Here is a 19,197-nt window from a genome sequence, read left to right on the forward strand (position 1 = left end):
GTGGGGTGCTCCATGAGAGGTCGGATATCAATTCAGGATGATGACATGCTGTTTCCCAAATAAACCAATCCACAAGGCATGTCCTGGAGGTGTCAGGTTGTGTGGGTGTGTGCAGGAACCTACTGTGTGCATAGTTCTACATGAATGAATCAGTCCAACCAGTCCCTCTGAGGACATAAAAGCATGTCCAGCAGTCATTTCCTCCTTCCTCACGAGACTCTAGCTTCATTTGGGTACAGCCTCCCACCCCACGCCAGGGGATTCAGAGGAAAGCAGATACAGTCTCCAGGGCTGGGCCTGGCAGTTCTAAGGTGACCTCACACACCTTCCAGTAACTGATCAGGAACCTAAGCCAGTCAGTGCATGGCATTTCCTGGCCCTAGGAAGGGGTTCAGGAACAGACATGTGATCCAGTGGAGGCCAATGTTTGCTGGGTGCTTCCGAGTGCGAAGGCCAGAACTGTTGCAACTCGCTTGCCACCAGCCCGAGGAGGAAGCCAGCTCAGGAAGGAAGCAGACTCAAAAGACCCGAGAAGAGCAGAGCCAGGGCCTTGACAAGAGCCGAGCCTGCTCCCTGCCAGCCTCCCGGGCCTCGGCTGCTCTTTGTAACCGCTCATTATTTCTCTCGAGGACACCGACACACTCCACTTCCCTGGCTCCGCTCGCTCTAATCCACTCTCCATAACGCAGCTGAGTCATCCTTCTAAACACCAGTCTGATGACACGGCCCTCTGTAAGGACCTTTGATGGCTTCTCCTGCTGTCTATATGTTGGAAGTACAGAAATGAATGAAACACAGTCCAGTCCTGGGGGTTGGTTGCCGCATAATCGAACGTGGACTCCAACCAAGGGTCGTTGTAGGGTGGCAAGTGCTGAGGTGGGTGTGCCCACCGGGGAGGGCCTCAGGGGCAAGGATGGCGTCTTGGAGGAGAAGCTTGAGTTGGCCGGATGGGAAGAGCGCACCGGTCTCCTGCCACAAGACTCCATGCGCTCCTTCCACACAGCACTGCTCACCGCGAGCCTGGACGGTGCCAGGCATGTCCAGGCCCTTCCGTTGCTTCTGGGGGAGTCTTTCTGGTCTGTCCCAGCAACATCTCATGCATCCTTCAAGATTCTCTCTGTAAGAGTGGATCTTCCAGTTCCCTCCTCCGGGGACTGGAGGCATGATGCTCTTCCCGAGGGCGTCCAAGGGATCAGGAGTGGGAGCCTTACCAGGTACCACGGGCACTCAATGCCCTAGCTCTGTCCACAGCAGGTGCCCAAAGCCTGGCATTGAACTGCAGAGCAGAGGTTCAGAGCATCTTGTTTACCTGTCAACCACTAACTGCTCTGGTCATTGCATTTACAGACACAGAATCACGCCCTCTCCAGGCTCCTGAAGTCACCCCATTTTACGGAGTTTGTAAGTCCTCAGTTCTGTAAAGACAACCTGTGCACGTCTGCCCCGCTTCGGTCACTGTACCTCCAGACTGTCAGCAGCGGCTCAAGTCCTCTCGGTGCCCAGGGGCTCCCATCTCACAGGGGCTCCCATCTCACAGCATCTCTGAAGAGGCACTCAGTCCATCGCTCCACAGTACTTACTGAAGACGCCTCACGAGCCGAGTGTGGTGAAGAAACAGGCAGGCCTAGAGGCCACTCTGTGCCAGTGCTGGCTCTAATCAGGGCCCGTCCACCGAGTGGCTCGGCTTAGGCTGCTGGCCTGCCAGGATGACAGCTGCTCCGAGACGTCATGAGGTCCGGCCTTCCCTTTCCAGAAGCAGTGCCATGTCAAGCAGAAGAGCCCGCTATGAGTCAACCTTCTCCCTGGGAGGACAGTTTCCTACTGCACGACATTCCTTACTGCATACGGAGGGAAGGCCGCAAAGGAACCACGAGGCAGTGACAAGGCTGCTCTGTCGGCTTCCACCAGCAGAGGACGGAGGTTTTAAATGGGTCTACTTAGAGGCAAGGCTTTCTTCTGAACAAAGGACAAGCCAGTCTCTCTACCAGGAAGAGAAGAGCCTATGGCGTCCAGTGGCTCAGGCTAGACCCCAAAGGAGGGCAGAGACTCCTGTTGGGGCCCCTTCTGAACTTGCCCTCCTCCTTCAGGGTGGGCCCTGGGGAAACCAGCACTGTGGGTGACCTGAAGGAGCTGGGGTGAGCAGAAGAGGCTGGAGGCCTCCCCCACAGACTGTGGGAATGTGGGGTGCAGGCCCTGTTGGAGTTGTTGGGCCTGCAAAGGTCCTCCTTCAGCCCCCCTGGGTCTTGGCAAGTGAGACTACAGGGCCATCCTCCTAGCTGGTGAAACAGGTGAGCAGTAAGAGTGACTGACTCAGGACTGAGGAAGGCTTCCTCAGGGCTCTCAGCACTGCTTGAGGAAGGGCCTTCGGGTGAACCTCAGGGGAAGAACAAACGCTCCAGGCCAAGCAGCAGAGGGGTCCACGGAGTCATTTAATGTAACCGTGAAAGGAAAGAGACTTTTGTTTGTACGTCAGCCCAGGGGAGACAACAAGCCGGATTACATTCATAAGAATAACTGGAAGAGAGGAATGGGACTGGACAAGAAAGACGGCTGAGGGTGGTTTATGAGATGTTCCCCCGGGCTAATGAGCAAACTGGTCTTTAGCCCGCTCAGGGGCACAGCTGGCATTCCCAAACAGCCACACTCCTGGGCAACAGACATACAGGCCATTTGGTACTAAACTCCAAATGGCTAAGTAATACCTCAGAGACTCCACTGCTTTTGAAAATGCTGCCCTGACCTAAGAAGGGCAAGAAACGCATTAGGACGTTTAGGAATGGCCTGTCTTGTCCAGAACCAAGGTGGTCTCTGATGGGTACCCAGCCCTCTTTCTGGTCATGGTCTGGATGGCACCTGCAGGCCATGCAGAAGAGAGTGGTTTCCCTCTCCGCAAGCTGCTCAGTGGCTGAATAAGCGTGACCCCCATGACCCCACTCTGAGTTCCTCTCACAGGGGTGTAACATGAGAGACAGCTGGTGAAAGCAGAGTGCTGGATCTGGGGCCAGGACTGCTCTGGTTCAAACCAACATGGGTTCTGCAGGAGGCCTGCGAGTTTGCTTCAATCTGCTAGCTATTAGGACCAAGGTTCAAACGCAGGTCAGGGACCAGGCTGGGACACCTCCAGCCTCTCCATGGCCAACTTTTCCCTTGCAATCCAAGGGTCCTGTAGGGTGTCCAACTCTTCCTGAAGCCCAAAGTGGTAAATCCCATCACAGTTCAAATATCTCAGGTATGCTATTTATGGCATACTTAAAAAAGAATAGAAAAGTTACTTCTACCTGAGCCTTGGTTTTGCAAACTGAGAAAATCTTATTAGAAGGAAATCTTCACGTTCTTTCTGAGGTGATCGTTAGTTTTTCTTCTTTAGTTTTCGTTGTTTGGTTTGGATTTCCTCAGCATTATTTCCTTTTTTTCCATCTCCTCTCTGCTTTCTTTTATAAGACAAAGATGCTGTGGACTTGGCTTTCACTTGGTTCACAGTGATTCTATGGCAATGTATTAAGTTTCTTTCTCCTAAGTCCACTGAAGTCTTTTTGGACTTGGAGAGAGCTTTTTAAGAAAGAACTTGCTCATTCAGCAGGATTTTCCTCCCCACCCCAAGCTCTGGTTCTGACCTGGAAAAAATAAGAGTGAGAAAGAGCAAGAGAATCCTGCAGTCCTGACGCTCAACGGCACAAACCACAAAAAAGAACCTTGCTCCAGTAACGTAATCATGGAGGTTTCTGGCACCTTGGTCTTTCAAGAAAAATACATCCATCTGCTGGCATAGCGACCCATCAAACTAAATCCTGTTCAGCATGGAGTTCCCGATTCATTAGTGTTGGAAAGTCTATAGCGAGGCTGGCCGATCCCACTGGATGACGCCTCCCTGCAGCGGCGTCTATAAACCCCACAGCTGTGTTTTCACTTAAGGCCACTTCTCCTGACTCCATCACACCTTGTTCCAGAGGCTCGTTCTATCCTCATTAAGGTTCAAAATGACAGGTCAAGTCACACAGAGTGAAGTAAGTCAGAAAGAGGAAGATAAATATTGTATATTAATGTGTGTATGTGCAATCTGGAAAAGGGTATGTGAGTGAAAGCTGCTCAATCGTGTCTGACTCTTTGCGACCCCATGGACTACAGCCCACCAGGCTCCTCTGTCCATGGAATTCTCCAAGAAATAATACTCGAATGGGTAGCCATTCCCTTTTCTAAGGGACTTCCCCCCGACCGAGGGATTGAACCTGGGTCTCCTGCATTGCAGGCAGATTCTTTACCATCTGAACCACCAGGGAAGCCCAAAGGGTATAGATGATTTTATTTGCAAAGCAGAAATGGAGACAAAGCTGTAGAGAATAATCATATGAACACTAAGGGGGTAAGGGTTGGTGGGATGAATTGGGAGATTGGGATTGACATATATACACCAGGTGCGTGTGTGCTCAGTCATGACCGACTCTTTGTGACCCCCTGGCCTATAGCCCGCCAGGCTCCTCTGTCCATGGGATTCTCCAGGCAAGAATACTGGAGTGGGTACTCTTGCCTGGAGAATATACTGGATCCCCATTTCCTTCTCCAGGGGATCTTCCCAACCCAGGGGTTGAACCTGCATTTCTTGGGCCTCCTGCATTGGTAGGTGAATTCTTTACCAGGCCACATATACACACACCTGTGTATAAAATAGGTAACTAATGAACACCTACTGCACAGCACAGGGAACTCTACCCAGTGCTCTGAGTTGACCTAAATGGGAAGGAAATCCACAACAGAGGGGATATATGTAAACATATACCCGACTCCCATTTGCTATACGGCAGAAACTGACACATAAGTATAAGTAAAGCACTTATACTCCAATAAGTATTCATTTAAGAGAATGACAAGTCAAAGATTCTCCAAAGCTGAGGTATTTTCACTTGCTCAGAAAAGCTGCCTGTCTCCAGAGCTATGGTCAACCCATGGGGAGTAAGTAAGTGTTAGCCGCTCAGCCATGCCCAACTCCTTGTGACCCCATGGACTGCAGCCCACCAAGCTCCTCTGTCCATGAGATTTCTCAGGCAAGGATACTGGAGTGGGTTGCCGTTTCCTTCTCCAGGGGATCTTCCTGACCCAGGGATCGAATCCAGGTCTACTGCACTGCAGGCAGATTCTTTACCAACTGAGCTACAAGGGAAGCCCATGGGGAAGGGTGCTCTTATTCGGGAGTCACAGAGGCCAGCCTGGTCGGTTCACGCTGGATTTGCCTCAGTCAGCAAGCCAGTCCTGTCCACCGTGTGAGGGTTACCCCACAGCTCACCAGCATGGTGAGGCCACGGGAGCTCTGCCGGCCGTGGCCCCTCGGCACCTCTGCCTTTCTCACTGGATGAGACTAGTACAAGTGCTCACTGCCCTCCCCGGCGCCTGGGCTGGGGCAACAGGCACTCCCCTGCCCCAGTCTTCCTGACCAGGCCCTTCTCTGGTCACTGGGCCTCCTCTTAGGCCCCTCAGATCCCTAAGAAATATGATGACAGGGAACACAAAGCGTGGGGAGCAAGTCTACAGCTGTCACACACGGTCAGAGGTGCGGATGGTGTCACCACGGTGCTCGACACCACCACAGCAGGAGCTGGTTTGAAGGTCTTCATGGCCAAAGAGGGTGACTTGTGTTGGGACATAACCAGATCAGAACCAACTCTGCTCAGCTCTAAGGCTCAAGCCAACCACTCTTTGGGACGGGAGCTGCCTGAAGCTGCTTCCACAGAGGACTGCCCCTGTGGACAGTGGTGGGCTGCACGTGGCCCCTCCCATGTGCATGGAGCTGGCTGTGCATTTTGTTTTTTGGTTTCTTTTTTTCAGTTTTCTTTTTTTTTTATTTTTATTTTTTATTTTTATTAGTTGGAGGCTAATTACTTCACAACATTTCAGTGGGTTTTGTCATACATTGATATGAATCAGCCATAGATTTACACGTATTCCCCATCCCGATCCCCCCTCCCACCTCCCTCTCCACCCGATTCCTCTGGGTCTTCCTAGTGCACCAGGCCCGAGCACTTGTCTCATGCATCCCACCTGGGCTGGTGATCTGTTTCACCATAGATAGTATACATGCTGTTCTTTTGAAACATCCCACCCTCACCTTCTCCCACAGAGTTCAAAAGTCTGTTCTGTATTTCTGTGTCTCTTTTTCTGTTTTGCATATAGGGTTATCGTTACCATCTTTCTAAATTCCATATATATCTGTTAGTATGCTGTAATGTTCTTTATCTTTCTGGCTTACTTCACTCTGTATAATGGGCTCCAGTTTCATCCATCTCATTAGGACTGATTCAAATGAATTCTTTTTAACGGCTGAGTAATATTCCATGGTGTATATGTACCACAGCTTCCTTATCCATTCATTTGCTGATGGGCATCTAGGTTGCTTCCATGTCCTGGCTATTATAAACAGTGCTGCGATGAACATTGGGGTGCACGTGTCTCTTTCAGATCTGGTGGCTGTGCATTTTGGAGAGAGACTGTCTGGGTCCCTTGGCATTTAGAATATGTCATCAGTTCTGCAGCCTAGCCATCTGCTTTTAAAGCCTGTGACCCGACCCCAAACCGTGGAGAATATCCCCTCACCAGAGCCCCCACTTCAGCATCCCTGCTACCTAGTTTCTACCTCTGCATTTCTGATACTGAAACCAGGAAATATGATGCCTGATCACAGGAATTTTGCTCACTCTTCTAGATGTCCTATTACTTCTGCCTCCTCTTCTTGGTTCTGACTTTCCATTTTTCTTTCTACTGTATTCATTTTACTGCATATTCCCTTTGTTGTAAGTCTTCTCAAATCCATTTTGGAAACAGTTAAGAGTATACATAAATAAAATAAAAGCCAGACATATGTAAAAATAGGAGATCCAGGCAAGTTCGAATACAACTTGACTGAACAAGGATCATGACGGTAGGCACTAAATTTGTGGAAGAAAGAAAACGGGACACAAGCCTCAGAGCCAGTGATCAAGCTGGCTCTATTCTTGAAAAAACAGGAGAGAACAGAATGATCTTCCAGGGAATTGGCCTCAGTTTCCAGGGACTTGAGGAGTTGCAGTTATATAACCCCATGCTGGAAGCTAGCCGCCCTGGCCTTGCCTCTCTCTTGCTCCCCGCACTCCAGGCTGGTGTGGGGTTCTGAAGGCCTTAGCCTTCCCACCTGTAAAATGGGGCCAAGTTCCTTTACAGTTATCCCCATGGTTTGTTTTATGGATGGATGTGAGATACTTTCTAGGTTTACTGGAAGAAAGCCATGGTAATAAGTCCCTGCTAAATCTGTCAGAAGAGAAGCTCTGAAGATTTTAAGAGGCCCAGTGCTCACATCTTTAGATGTTTCAAAAAGAGGCGGCAGAGAAGAATCCCCTTGCATCCTGCTGTCTTATGCGGCCAAGAGCAACCGTCAAAGTTCATGACTTGATTCTATACCACTGTGTTTCCTTCCACCCAGATGAGGCCAAGTATCTGAACAACATATTCCAGGACAACATTCTAAGGTCCTTTCTGGTCTGAGGGCTGCCAATCTGCCCCACTGTCCTGCTCCTGCCTTCAACCTATATCAATGGCTTAGCAGCGCCTCCTGGCAAAACCATCACTGTCCACAGCCATCCAGTCACAAAACGCCTATTGATCAGACAACACTTAACTCGATTGCTCACAACAGCCTGAAAGGGACACCTAGGGGAACCATACCTGGGGTTACGGGAGCTTTCCATTCTCATTCAAAATAATGATTAGTGTCTTAAATAGCGTTTTCTTTTTGAGCAATATATCACTCAAATAGGTACCACTCTAACTATGGTAAAAACCAGAGAACAGATGAGCACTGTGATCTTTAAAGAAAATACAGAAACCAGCTTACAGCTAGGATGATATACAAAGATCAAAAACATCTAAGGAGGTTAGGGGAGGATATTAGAAAGGGCAGAGCAGACTTTCTATTTGCCTTGCTAACTGAAAAATCAGCTTTGATAATATAGAATCTTTGGATAATCTCACAGAGTTGAAAATCGTTTAAGAAACTAGACGTAATGTTCAATGTTAAAAAGAATAAGTTTCACAATAATCTAAGGAAACAGTTTCATTGGGCAGAAATGTGTTTTTCCTCCAGTGTTTGTGTAATCTCTCAAGGGGCTCTGGGCTGGAACTCGGGGGGCTGACAGAGGCCCCCCACAGACTGCAGGGACCTTGGGGATCTTCTAGGATAACTGTCCAGAGCACTGGACAGGTTTTCTTTCCAGCACTCTTAAAAGGTCACCTTAAGCAGTGACCCTCCTGCCTGGGACACAGGCCTTACTACATTAGAAAGGAGTTCATTTCGCCTGTGAGTCGGGGTCCCTCTAAACAACAAGCAACGCTGCAGAGAAGGAAAGGGTACAGACACCTCAGGAGCTGGTTTCGAATCCCAGCTTTACTTCCTATGAGCAACTCGACCCCAGGCAAGTTGCCTGACCTCTCTGTGCCTCAGTTTCCTCCTCTGTAAAATGGGGACAGTAACGGTGCCTACTTCACAGGGCTGTGTGGAAATCACATGAGGGAAAGCACAGTAGAACAGCACCTGGCTATGGCAAAATAAATGTTCCTGATGTAATAAGGCTTAGGGTTATTCCTTATAATGAGTTGAGATCAAATTTAGAGGACGGCACCTTGGAACAAGTGACTGGGGGACACTCAACAGTTCCAGATGTGATCACTCTAAAACCAGAGGCACTTCCACAATAAGAGGGTTCAACTTCTTAACTGGAGTGGTTTGGGCAGCCCCGTCTCTGTGTGCAGGACACACAGCAGGGGGTCCTCTGCAAGAGGACACACGCTTCATAGCCTGCCCGTTGGCTTCAGGAGCCCTGCCAGCTCTTGTGGTGGCTGCCGGGTCATGCTGCTGCGGGGTCATCTGTCACAGACAGCCCTACTGGACCATGTTCCAGGTCTTCTGGGTTGCTCTCCACTGCAGCAGCAGGCAGGGAGGCCACCGTGTCCCAACGCGAAGCTCGCGCCGCAACAGAAAAGCTCCCAAGGCCCCGCCAGGTTGGCAGATGTGTCTCAAGGTGGAGCTGCCCGGCACCTCTGCACCAGCAACAACTTGTCTGTTAATCCCTGCCTGGGAAGGGAAGAGGCCGCGACGACCTGCTAGAGCACGGTGGAGGCTGGCTTCTGACAGTCCGGATGTGGGAAAACTGCTTCTATCGCGGTCGGATTCTTCCCATTTATTCTCAAGTTGAAACATGTCTCCAGCTGTATATTTATTTAACTCTCACACTGTCCAACTAGATCGTCAGCTGTAACAGAGACAGTCTCATCGATTTCTGCTTTTGATCCCCACGAACCTTTAAAAAAAATAAGAACTCCACGGGGCTGTAGGGCCATGCCATTACAGCAGAAATAAGAAGCTCCAATATTCAACCAGACACAGCACCGAGCACATCACATGTACAGGTTCTATGACTGCCATTTTTTCAGGCGAGGAAACTGAGGTGCAGAGAGGTTAAGTAGCTTGCCTACCCAAGGGCAGGTGCTGTTATCAGTCCACTTGGCAGAGCCAGAAAGGGAACCCAAACCCACCTAACTGCAGTCTGGGCAGTCCCAGGGGGCCACACCTGCTATTCCTTCATCTGTGAAGAGGGCACTAAACTGGATGCTGGGGCTCCAACCATGTACTTCTCTCTTCTCGATTCCAAGAGACAGAGGGGAGTAACTGGGGTTCAGAGTGTCAGTCTTGCAGGGCTCGCTGGCAAAGGTCTGACAGAAGAACAACTGAAATTGAAGGCCAGTGGCCTTAGTGAGAAATTATGCAGACTGCCCGCCCAGCTTCAGGTGGAGAAGCTGGACCACAGAAGGGTCCTGGGTGGGCCTGCTAGAGGCCAGAGCCTGCCGGCAGACTGGGGATGCCAGGTAAGCCCACTCAACTGAAGGCAAGGGAGAGAGAGCCATGTGGGCTGGCTCTGCTTCTCCAGTTCAACGAACTTGCCCTCTGATTGACACAGCTCAGTCACACACTTAGAAAGAAGGGCAAAACTGCAGCCAAGGGCTTCTGGGTTTGCAAAAGGCTAAAAGAAGAAATGCCAGCCAGCTAGTCAAAACACTGAATAGCAGGAATGAAAATAAAAGAGCAACAACAAAAACTAAGATTAATACAGGATCTATTAATATTCTACTGAAGAAATGTGTTGGGGACCCAGAGAGCCAGTCTCCATTACGTAGACCATTGGCTGTCCCTCACGTCATCTGTGAAGTGAAAGCCTCAGAAGAGAGACTGTGCTGGGTGCCTCTAGCCATGAACTTTACAGTTTTTTGGGCAAGTACTTGCTAAACATGCTCCCTGTTCTGCTCAGCACCAGGCTGGGCACCCCGGGAGGCACAGGGTAAAAGAACAGTCCAGGCTGGCAGAGATGACCGAGTCACACTGACTCTAGCTATTGGAGTTCAGAGAAGGGGCTGGCAGCATGGCTGCATGGAAGAGATAAGGCCTTGTGAGTCTGCAGGACACCCTGATTTGAGTGGGAGACTGCAGGGAATGGGAAGAAACAGGACTTCGGCTCTCTCTGGGCACAGACCACACAGGTCATATCCATCACTGTGTCCCCAAGAGTCTTCGACAAAGTAGGCACTCAAGAAGTAACTGTTGGAAGAATAAGTGATCCAAACTAGAGAAATAAGACAGAACGTTCACTGTGAATACGTACAAGACTGATCTGACTATGAAGCAGAGGGTATACCTGGGAACAGATAAAATCCCACTGATGATAGTAACAAGATGAAAACGCACAGTAAATCCTTCTGCGCTAAACGTGTGCACATTAATGTGTCCTCTTGATGGATCTCTTAACAACCTCAGAGGGTGAGTGCTGTGACCACCCCTACTTTATGCCTGGGGACATGCAGGCTCACAGACGACTGGGAGGCCTGTCCCAGGTTACGTGATTGCAGCCCTGGGACTTGAGCCCAAGAGCCCTGACTCTCAGCTCAGTCCTTTCCTGTGAGATGACAGAGGCTCAGGTCACCTCTGATGGAGGCTGAACCCCAGGCCCTCTTCTTGGTGCGGGTTCCTCTTCTACGTCACTTGCAGCTTTTGGACGTGGACTGCCTTCCGAGAGCAAGCAACTTCTAAGCTGAGACCAGGCCTCTTCCCAGGTCCCACTCAGGTGAATTCAACTACACACTTTTCGAGATGACTACAGATTTACAAAAGTAGCAAAAACAGAACAGAACAGGCCCCATGCACGCTCTACCCAGCTTCCACCAAAGGTGACATCTTCTACAATTATAACACAATATCAAACCCAGCAACACACTGGCATGATATGCGTGTCTAGTTCTATGTCACTTAGTCACATGTGTAGATTTGTGTAACTCTCACTGCAACCTGGATATAGAACTCTTCCTTCACCACTGAGATCGTCCTTAGGCCACCTCCCTGTCCCCCACCATCCCCAAACTTCTGGCAACCACAACTCTGTTCTCCAGTTCTATCATTCCTTCATTTTAAGAATGTTGTATAAGTGAGATCACATGGTATTTTAAGATAACCTTTCAAAAAAAAAGATAACCTTTCAAAGTTATCCTATAAGTAGGATTTGATCCATTGTTTAGGTTCATGTGCTGTGTATGTGCTAAGTCACTTCAGTCGTGTCAGATTCTTTGCAACCCCATGGACTATAGCCTGCCAGACTCCTTGGTCCATGGGATTCTCTAGGCAAGAATACTGGAGTGAGTTGCCATGCCCTCCTCCAGGGGATCTTCCTGACCCAGGGATCGAACCCGAGTCTTTTACATCTCTTGCATCAGCAGGCAGGTTCTTTACCACTAGCACCACCTGGAAAGCCCTTGATCCATTGTTTAGGTTCATAAAAGAATATAAAACAAGAGATGATGATAAAAATTAATCAGAATAAGGAATGTTCCTATCATGGTTCTGCCATTTCTAGCTACGTGACTTTTGACAAGTTAACCGAAACTCTCAGTTTCCTCATCTGTAAAAATGGGTATAAGGTTTAAGGATTAAACGAGGTAACATCTGAAAGCACTTGGCAAATGGCAGGTGCTCAATAAATTCTGCCTGTGTTATTATTAATAACAAGCCAAGGAAGTCTCTGTGCTTCTTTATAGAAAGTCAGGCTCTTAACGGTCACAGACGATTAAGGAAATGACCAGCCAGCCCTTAAATGACCCCAGGTTATTCTTCTCATTGCTTCCCAAGACTCCAGAGTGGAAGCTACCCGGGGACTCTTAAAAGGCACTTCCAGCAGGCATCTTCATGAGCAAACCCTCCTGGGAACAAGCACCCGCTCCCTAGGCCAGAGTCACTAGGGGGCCTAGAATTCCCAAAGTGGGAAAGATGGCCAAGAGCTCTCTGTTTAGCACAGAGTGCCTCCCGAGGACAGCCAGAGTTTGTGCAGAGCCCCCCCCGCACCACCCCCACCCCCCCCCCCCCCGCCCCCAAGCAGCAGAGGGATCACAGAGAAGAAGACAGTGCCAAAGAGAGGCAGGGGTCAGACGCGTGATTGAATTAGGTGCTGCATGGATACCCCACAAAGCTCAGCATCACTCAAAGCAGGGATGTGTGAAGGGTGACAATGGCCCACACTACCCACAAGGTCACCTTTACCGTGACTAGCTATGGAAATCTGAAAAAAAAAAAAAAAAAAACCTCCCCCAAAATCTCATATGCAAAGACTCCATTATTTAGTTGAGAGAGCACTTGACTTCGAGCCTTTGAGTAGCTGGGAAAACAGCACAAATGGCTGGCCATATCTTAAGCAACATGCCCAGGGTTCATTGAAAACAGACAAAAATGGGTATTCAGGATCCTTCATGATTTATTGAAAGTGGCATTGTCTGGGCCTCCGCAGGGCACCAGCAGGGGTGGGGTTGAGGGCGCTCCTCCTGATGGCGGGGTCACCCCATGCGTCTCCTGTTCCCCTGGACTTTTCAACTCCCCTGGCCCGCATTCACTCACTCACTTCTTCTCCTTTGAAGTTAAAGAATACTGCCTCATCTATCACTGACATGTTTGGTTTCAAAAGGACTGAGAGTGAATTCACTTAAAAAAAAAAAAAACAACAGATGAGAAGAGCTGGGCTGGGAAGAGAGAGAAGGTAAGGGGTTGGTGGCGGTGGCAGTGGGAGGCTGAGTCCAGAGGATGGCTGCCCTCCCCCAGCTCTGTGCCTTGGGGAAGCCCTGTCCAGCGCCCTGGCTTGCAGTCAGGGACAGAGGCTTCTGCACCGTGCCACGTGTTGCTCCTCAATGCTATGTGCGTCCACACCGTCTCACTAGCTTTACAGCAGGTTTCCTGTCCTGCTCACTGTACTTGGGAAGGCATGTGTATTTCTAATGCTTCCAGCAACAGGCATAGTTCCCCTGGGGGGGAGGGCGGGTAGCAGAGACATACCAGGCTTCCGAGGCCGGCTGCCACGTGGGTGTCTTTTAATGGGATGGCCATGGTGTACCTCAAGCTCAGAGGGTCCCCAGTCCTGCTCTTGGTCCCTCAATGGTGGGGGGACTCTCCCAGGTGGTGCCACACCCAGGCCGCTGCCCAGAGACCCAGGAACATCCATCCAGGTGCCCCTTCCTTTCTTGGGCTCTGAGTCTACCTCCTCAGGGTTTTCCTCATCTGTGGCTTCCCGTTGGCTGTATGACTGCAGGTTATGGGGTCTCCCTCAGATGACCACTGCAGCCATCTAACTGGCCCTTTCTAATTCATTCTCCACAGAGCTTCCAGAGAGATCTTTCTGAAAATAAAGTCCTGTTCAATCACACTCATATGAAAAATGCTTCAATGGTACTGAATTCAAGAAGGAACTCGTATACCAGGGTAGAACAAACAAGGTCCTGTGAGACTGACCCTGGTTACACTTCCAATGGGCTTCCCTTGTGACTCAGCTGGTAAAGAATTCATCTGCAATGTGGAAGACCTGGGTTTGATCCCTGTGTTGCGAAGATCCCCTGGAGACGGGAAAGCCTATCCACTCCAGTATTTTAGCCTGGAGAATTCCATGGACTATATAGTCCATGGGATCGCAAAGAATCGGACACGACTGAGTGACTTTCGCTTTCACTTTTCACACTTCCAATGGGGCTTCCCAGGTAGCGCTAGTGGTAAAGAACCTGCCTGCCAATGCAGGAGATATGAGACACAGGTTCGATCAATGGGTGTGGAAGACCCCCTGGAGAAGGGCACGGCAACCCACTCCAGGATTCTTGCCTGGAGAATCCAGTAGACAGAGGAGCCTGGCAGGCTATAGTCCATAGGGTTGCAAAGAGTTGGACATGACTGAAGTGACTTAGCATGCACACACACTTCTAATAGCATCTCCCACTACCTCTGTGAGTTCTTCCTATGACCCAGCTGGGCCAATGGCCTGCACCTGCCAGAACACTCCAACCCCTGCACTGCTCTGCCTGGAAGACCCTTGGAGAAGCCATGGCCAGCCTACTCTTATGTGTTCTCCTTTACTGGGACAGGAATCTCCTCCTGGATTCCATCAATCCATCAACTTTACTGGCTGGCGCATGCTCTGGACTACTGTTTCTTACCTGCCCTGCAGTGACTGACACAAAGCTGACAATCAGTGTTGTTTTCTGAATTTTTTTGCTGCAGTGTATTTTCCCATGGATGAAAGATGGCAGGCCTCTACTCAGCTTGGCTGAGGTCGCTCATCTCACAGATTTTGTCAAATGTTAGCTACACATCCTTCCTTCCCAGGCAAGCAGTCCTTGGCTTCTCACTAACATCAGGCTTTCTTCCCACCACATTACACCCCAGCTGTTCTGAGGAAAGCCCAACCTCAATGGCAGTCATAACTAGCGAGCTGCCTTGTTGATGATAATTTTTAAAAGCCTCTCTCTTGGTTATGAGATTAAAGCATGATCGGGTGAGTCACTGACATGGGTGTTTGCATGTAATCGACAAAGTCCTGTGCTTGGCACCATTCACCATCCGGACTCAGGGCAGCAGTCAGAGGATTTATCCAGAAAGTTTGGAGGTTTTTCTCTTAGCACCCTAACTCTCCTTTATGAGATGCAATCTTCATTATTATGCCAAGTCTTAAGCCAGAGAAAACTCCTATCTGCTTAACAGCCACTCCTGGGCAGTTTCTGAGGCCCACACCTCCTTTCCAGATGGTTCCTGGAGGGTACCCACACCTGGGTAGGCTGCCAGGACTGAATCCATCCCAAATCTGCCCAGGGGTGTCTGTCTCTTTAACGGAAATGTTTTCTAAAAGAAACTTCTGGGGCTAGGAAATAAGTGGAGAACCTAAATGTAAATCTTAAAACTATAAAACTTCAACATAGGAATAAATCTTTGTGACCTGGGGTCAGTCAAAGATTTCCTAGATGTGACACCAAAACACAATCCATTAAAAATTCAGTAAGTTGGACTTTATCAAAATTTAAAACTTTTGCTCTTCAGAAGAGTCTAAAACCATTAAGCGAGAAGGAATAAAAAAACAAGAGAATGAGAAGACAAGCCAAAGTCAGGGAGAAAAGATGTCGCAAATCTGATGGAGGATTTATAGCCACAATATAAAAAGAACTCTTAAAACTCGGTAATAAGAAACCAAACAATTCAGTTAAGTGGGCAAAAGACATAAAGAGACACATCACCAAAAAAAGACAGAAAATATGCACATGAAAAAGAAGCTCAAGCTCTTTAGTCACTCAGTTCAGTTCAGCCACTCAGTCGTGTCCGACTCTTTGCGACCCCATGCATCACAGCACACCAGGCCTCCCTGTCCATCACCAACTCCCGGAGTTTACCCAAACTCATGCCCATCAAGTTGGTGATGCCATCCAGCCATCTCATCCTCTGTTGTCCCCTTCTCCTCTTGCCCCCAATCCCTCCCAGCATCAGGGTCTTTTCCAACGAGTCAACTCTTCATATGAGGTGGCCAAAGTATTGGAGTTTCAGCTTCAACATCAGTCCTTCCAATGAACACCCAGGACTGATCTCCTTTAGGATGGACTGGTTGGATCTCCTTGCAGTCCAAGGGACTCTCAAGAGTCTTCTCCAACACCACAGTTCAAAAGCATCAATTCTTTGGTGCTCAGCTTTCTTCACAGTCCAACTCTCACATCCATACATGACCAATGGAAAAACCATAGCCTTGACCAGACAGACCTTTGTTGGCAAAGTAATGTCTCTGCTTTTTAATATGCTATCTAGGTTTGTCATAACTTTCCTTCCAAGGAGTAAGCATCTTTTAATTTCAAGGCTGCAGTCACCATCCACAGTGATTTTGGAGCCCAAAAAAATAAAGTCTGACACTGTTTCCACTGTCTCCCCATCTATTTCCCATGAGGTGATGGGACCGAATGCCATGATCTTAGGTTTCTGAATGTTGAGCTTTAAGCCAACTTTTTCACTCTCCTCTTTCACTTTCATCAAGAGGCTTTTTAGTTCCTCTTCACTTTCTGCCATAAGGGTGGTGTCATCTGCATATCTGAGGTTATTGATATTTCTCCCGGCAATCTTGGTTCCAGCTTGTGCTTCTTCCAGCCCAGCATTTCTCATGATGTGCTCTGCATATAAGTTAAATAAGACGGGTGACAATATACAGCCTTGACGTACTCCTTTTCCTATTTGGAACCAGTCTGTTATTCCATGTCCAGTTCTAACTGTTGCTTTCTGACCTGCATACAGGTTTCTCAAGAGGCAGGTCAGGTGGTCTGGTATTCCCATCTCTTTCAGAATTTTCCACAGTTTATTGTGATCCACACAGCAAAGGCTTTGGCATAGTCAATAAAGCAGAAATCGTTGTTTTTTTGGAACTCTCTTGCTTTTTCTACGATCCAGCGGATGTTGGCAATTTGATTTCTGGTTCCTCTGCCTTTTCTAAAACCAGCTTGAACATCTGGAAGTTCTCGGTTCATGTATTGCTGAAGCCTGGCTTGGAGAATTTTGAGCATCACTTTACTAGCGTGTGAGATGAGTGCAATTGTGCGATAGTTTGAGCATTCTTTGGCATTGCCTTTCTTAGGGATTGGAATGAAAACTGACCTTTTCCAGTCCTGTGGCCACTGCTGAGTTTTCCAAATTTGCTGGCATTGAGTGCAGCACTTTCACAGCATCATCTTTCAGGATTTGAAATAGCTCAACTGGAATTCCATCACCTCCACTAGCTTTGTTTGTAGTGATGCTTTCTAAGGCCCACTTGACTTCACATTCCAGGATGTCTGGCTCTAGGTGAGTGATCATACCATCGTGATTATCTGGGTCGTGAAGATCTTTTTTGTATAGTTCTTCTGTGTGTTCTTGCCACCTCTTCTTAATATCTTCAGCTTCTGTTAGGTCCATACCATTTCTGTCCTTTATCGAACCCATCTCTGCCTGAAATGTTCCCTTGATATCTCTAATTTTTTTGAAGAGATCTCTAGTCTTTCTCATTCTGTTGTTTTCCTCTATTTCTTTGCATTGTTCGCTGAGGAAGGCTTTCTTATCTCTCCTTGCTATTCTTTGCAACTCTGCATTCAAATGGGAATATTTTTCCTTTTCTCCTTTGCTTTTCGCTTTAGTCACTAGGGAAATGCAAATTAAAACCACAATGAAATACCACTACACACACCTATTAGCAGGGCTAAAACATACAAACAAACAAAAAACTGGACAATATCAAGTTCTGATAAGCAGGTAAAGAAACTGAAACTATCATACTTTGCTGTTGAGTGGTACAGCCACTCTGAAAAACAGTTTGGGTTTTTTTTTTTTTTTTGCTCAGGTTAAGTGGCTTTATTAGAGAAAGCCAAGATTGCAGAGGACTTAGGAATTAGCATTAGGGCCCTTCTTCTTGCCAAAGGTGGGCCCAACACTGACAAAGCACTGGTTGTACCGCACATGCCTCTTGGCCCGTCGTCGTCTTCTTTTTCTCTTGCTTGGCCACCTTGGGAGTCTGACCTCTCACTTTCCCAGCATGGGCCAGGGAACCATGGACTTCACCTCCAAGCATGTGACCAGCTACTTCCAGGGTGCTCAGAGCCTCTACCCCACACTGGCCCCCAAAGTAGCCTTATCCTCTAGGGGCGTGCCTGCCAGGAGCAGGACTTGATCTTCTGGAGTGATGTCCTCCGACGAGGCTACAGGAGCCTTGCTTTGGGTGACCGTCTCCTGGCTGGTCACCTCGAGAGTGTGTAGCTCCTAGGCGTGGACTAAGAGCTGCATGTTGGTGACTAGATCGCGGACACCGCCGCCGCTACCACAAAGATGGGAGTCGAAAAAGCAGAAGGAGCAAGGGCACACATGTCCTCTCTGCCTCCTGTGTGCCATGTCACTGGCAATTTTTTTATAAAGTTAAATATACACTTACTACATGGCCCAGCAAGTCCCACTTTCAAGGTATTTACCCAAGTGAAATGAAAACTTAACCATCACACAAAAACCTATGGGCAAATGTTTATGGCAGCATTATTCATAATGGCCCCAAACCGGAAACAACCCAAATATCCTTCAATTGATAAATGGACAAACTGTGGAACATCTATACCATGGAATACTACTCTGCAATAAAAAGGAATGAACAGTGATACACACAAAACACAGGGGTGAACCACAAGGGCGTGATGCTAAGTCAAAGAAGCTCAACTTAAAAGCTACCCACATTCTGATTCTACTTACGTGACATTCTGGAAAAGGTAAAAGTACAGGGAAAGAAAACAGAGGAGTGGTTGCCAGGGGCTGAGGGTAGGGAAGAGGGTTGACTACAAAGGGGTGTGCATGAATTTTCTGGGGTAAGGAAACTGTTCTGTGTCTTGGTTGTGGTGTATGTAGCTTGTTGTTCAGTTGCTAAATCGTGTCTGACTCTGCAACCCCATGAACTGCAGCACGCTAGGCTTCTCCGTCCACTATCTCCCTGAGCTTGCTCAAACTCATGTCCATCGAGTCGGTGACGCCATCCAACCATCTCATCCTCTGTCACTCCCTTCTCCTCTTGCCTTCAATCTTTCCAAGCATCAGGGTCTTTTCCAATGAGTCAGCTCTTCGCATCAAGTGGCCAAAGTATTGGAGCTTCAGCTTCAGCATCAGTCCTTCCAATGAATATTCAGGGTTGATTTCCATCAGGATTGACAGGTTTGATCTTCCTGCTGTCCAAAAGACCCTCAAGAGCTTCTCCAGCACCACAGTTCAAATGCATCCTTCTTTATGGTCCAACTCTCACATCCATACATGACTACTGGAAAAACCATAGCTTTGACTATACAGACCTTTGTTGGCAA

General features: G+C 48.5%; 1 protein-coding gene and 1 pseudogene across 3 annotated transcripts in view; both read right to left on the reverse strand.

The window, feature by feature from the left end:
* DIS3L2 (DIS3 like 3'-5' exoribonuclease 2) overlaps window positions 1-19,197 on the reverse strand; it is a 364,857-nt gene that overhangs the window by 53,042 nt on the left and 292,618 nt on the right. The gene's annotated exons all lie outside the window — the stretch shown is intronic.
* On the reverse strand, window positions 17,171-18,145 carry LOC133060399 (ubiquitin-like protein FUBI; annotated as a pseudogene).

Source organism: Dama dama, chromosome 8 (assembly GCF_033118175.1).
Source record: "Dama dama isolate Ldn47 chromosome 8, ASM3311817v1, whole genome shotgun sequence".
NCBI classification, from domain to species: Eukaryota; Metazoa; Chordata; class Mammalia; order Artiodactyla; family Cervidae; genus Dama; species Dama dama.